Source organism: Lactuca saligna, chromosome 8, assembly GCF_052625555.1.
Source record: "Lactuca saligna cultivar CGN05327 chromosome 8, ASM5262555v1, whole genome shotgun sequence".
NCBI classification, from domain to species: Eukaryota; Viridiplantae; Streptophyta; class Magnoliopsida; order Asterales; family Asteraceae; genus Lactuca; species Lactuca saligna.
The window spans coordinates 172987537-172991526 of NC_136424.1; positions in this window are offsets into that span (position 1 = coordinate 172987537).

Below are 3990 nucleotides of genomic sequence, written 5' to 3' on the forward strand. Positions count from 1 at the left end.
ATATGTTGGGTAGAACATGGGTAGACAGTTGGTGTGTAATAAACAAATGAGAGGCCTCGTTGTTGTTTGATTGAGTCATCTAGCGGAGTTTAGATGATGACCACTGGCTATTCTAGACAGTCTTGTGGAAACATTAGCAGGTTCGCCACCTGTAGGTGTTAATGAACTTGGGTGTTCATTCGCTGTACTCCATCCCCCTCATGGTTGCCTTATTTGACTTATATTGTTGAGGTACCCCCGAAGCATGTGTTGTCGCCCCGATGAAATATTCTTAGACTAGATCCCTTATGTTAGTTGTTTTAGGGACATTAAAGTGAGAATAACGGGAACGGGTAATTGGGTTATTGTCGGTTGGTGAAAATTAAATATGATATTTATTGTGGGTTGAAAACCCTATATGCTCACTAGGCTCCCAAGCCTGACCCACTCAGTTTTAAATTGTATTACAGGTAGTGGCGGAAGGGCATGAGATGGATGAACCATCAAGTTGTTTTGTTTACAAGTCTGCATATGTTTATATTTGTTATATGACTTGTAATGTACTCGTTTATGCTTATTGGTCTGTATCGGAACATGACACCCCGAGTTTTGATTATAATGAAAATACATTTCTTTTATGAAATGCTTCGGTAAACAATGTTTTATCATGTTTTGTTTTGGGAACAAATTCCGCAACTCTTTCAACTCAAAAGGATTTACTCTGAAAATATTTAAAAGCATAAATGAAAATCGGTCTTTTCTGGCCGAGATTTTGGGGACGTCACAGTTGGTATTAGAGCATTAGTTTAAGCGAACTAGGAATTTGTAGGATTTCTAGACTTAAACTTAGAATGCTAAGTGAAGTTTTGAGATGCGTGTCTATTATGTTTTAGACACGAGCACTAGTTTATTTTAGGAAAGTTGCCTAAAATGCTTTATGTGCTAAATGTTATATGTTGCCATATATGATATTATTTGTTCGGATCTATGGTCTGTTGCCGACCAGATCTAGAAACCTTATGTGTGTAGGATTCTAAGCGTACGTCTACGATATTAGAACTAGCATGTAAACGTTTCAGAGTGATAAGGATGATTTGAATATCTATCATGATTGAGGATCTAATTTCACCTTATTCGGTGTAGATCAAAATGGTGAGAACAAGAAGTGGAGTTGGAAATGCTGACGAAAACAGGAATCAACCACCAGTGATTGAGCCAATACCTGTCGTAGCAGCAGCACCTGGGCCAATAACCATGGCTGGTGTGCAATTGATGATTCAGACGATGTTGGATCGTCAAATTGATGAAACTAGACGGTTGCTTCAACAAAATCGTGAAGAACTGTCGATTCGTGTGGAAGAGCCTGAACTGAATGAAGGGCACTCGGAAGGTGGAAACTTCAGTGGGTCTATTGGTCCAGCCAACCCACCGATAGTTAGGCAAGATAACCATGATGGAAGGAATGATGGAATGGGATGCAAGTACAAGGACTTTTTGACTTGCAAACCATCGACCTTCAATGGAAAGGAGGATCCGATTGGGGTTATGGATTGGATCTCCGAAATGGAGTTAGCCTTTATGACATGTGGCTGTAGAGGTAAGTTGCAAACTATCTATGTCGTGCGTCAATTCCGAGGTGGAGCTGTTCGTTGGTGGAACACTCTAGGGAAGACTTTGAGCCCTAACGAGCCACTTCAATTGTCATGGGCAGAGTTCTTGGTACAGTTCAAGCGCAAGTTCTGCTCGGCTCAAAATCTGTTGGAGTTGGAGAATAAGTTTTTGACATTGACGAAGGGTAGCATGTCAGTGGATGAGTACACCAATAACTTCACCGATAAGATGGAGTTTGCCTTGCGTATTGTTCCAGACGAGCTGACAAAGGTGGATCGGTATGCGAAGGGACTTCCATGGGAGTACGAGGTGCCAGTACGTCAGGCACTTACTCTAGAGGCAGCTATCTGGGCTGCCAAGTCTGTGGAGAACATGATCAAGGGGAGAACCACCATCAAGGTTGAGGTTGGTGGGAAAAGGAAGTTTGAAGGAACATCTGGTTCCAGTAAGAAGAGCAAATTTTCAAAATCTGATTCGAAAAAGTTTGGAGGAAAAGGAGGCAAAGAGAAGTGGTGTGATAAGTGTAGGAAAAAGCACTTTGGGAAATGTAGCGAGGATGTGACCTGCTACAAGTGTGGAAAGGTTGGACATTTTGCCAATGAATGTCCGAACAACAAAAGGATGTGTTTTGGGCGTAATGAAGAGGGGCACATTTTGAAAGACTGTCCGAAGAAGAAGGAGGCAGCTAGGCCCAACATTCCACCAAAGCCGAAGGCGAGAGCCTTCCAGATGACACTTGAGGCTACGAAGGATGAAGCTGATGTCGCTTCAGGTACCTTTCTCGTAAAAGAATTACCTGCTCATATATTGTTTGATTCTGGAGCCAACTACTCCTTTATTTCGCATGAGTTTGGTAGAAAGCTAGCTTTGCCTATTGATAGACTAGATAATGCTTTATTAGTTGAAGTAGCTAGTGGCAAGTTTGTACCTGTTAGCCATCGTATGAAAAACATCTTGATCGACCTTAATGGGAATAAGTTTCACGAGGCGTTATTGCCTATCGAACTTAATGGTTTCGACATCGTCTTGGGAATGGATTGGCTTAGCGCCAATGATGCCGAAATTTTATGCAAGAAAAAGATAGTTAAAGTAAACCCGCCTGGAAAAGATTCGTTTATGGTGTATGGGGACAAACGGCGAGTGAATTCTAGGATCATTTCTCTAATGAAAGCCAGAAAGTGTTTGACCAAGGTAAGTACATCATATTTAGCATTTGTGATTGATGCTAAGAAAGAAAAGAAGGTGATGCAGAGCATTCCAGTGGTGTGTGATTTTCTGGAAGTGTTCCCCGAGGATCTTCCTGGATTACCACCTGATAGACAAGTGGAGTTCAGAATAGACTTGTTACCAGGAACCACGCCAATAGCAAAAGCACCTTATCGATTAGCACCGACGGAGATGAAGGAGCTGATGATGCAACTTCAGGAGTTATTGGACAAAGGTTTCATTAGACCTAGTTCATCGCCCTGGGGAGCTCCGGTGTTATTTGTAAAGAAGAAAGATGGAAGTATGAGAATGTGCATCGATTACAGAGAGCTGAACAAGGCAACAATAAAGAATAGATATCCGTTGCCGAGGATTGATGACCTGTTTGATCAATTGCAAGGTTCAAGCTATTTCTCGAAGATCGATCTTAGGTCAGGATATCATCAGCTGAAAGTAAGAGAGCAAGATATCGAGAAGACTGCATTCAGAACTAGATATGGGCACTACAAGTTCTTGGTTATGTCGTTTGGACTAACCAATGCTCCAGCAGCGTTCATGGATTTGATGAATAGGGTTTGTAATCCTTTCCTTGATAAATCCGTGATAGTGTTCATAGACGACATTCTGATCTACTCGAAAAGCCAGGAGGAGCATGGCAGACACTTGCGAGAAGTGTTAGAAGTCTTGAAGAAGGAGAAGTTGTATGCAAAGTTCTCCAAATGTGATTTTTGGATTCGTGAAGTCCAATTCTTGGGTCACGTGGTCAACCAAGAAGGGATAATGGTTGATCCAGCGAAGATCGAAGCTGTGACAAAGTGGGAACAACCGAAAAGTCCCATGGAGGTTCGAAACTTTTTAGGATTAGCCGGATATTACCGAAGGTTTATCCAAGGTTTTTCTTCGATCGCTAGTCCATTGTCAGCTTTGACCCACAAAGGAGCTACTTATGCTTGGGGTGAGAAGCATAAGGAAGCATTTGAGAAGCTAAAGGAGAAGCTATGCGAGGCACCGATACTTTCTCTACCCGATGGAGTTGAAGACTTCGCTGTCTATAGCGATGCGTCTGGGTTGGATTGGGTTGTGTTTTGACCCAAAGAGAAAAGTTGATAGCATATGCGTCTCGACAGCTGAAAGAGCATGAAAAGAACTACCCGACTCATGATTTGGAGTTGGCAGCGGTAGTTTTCGCTCTAA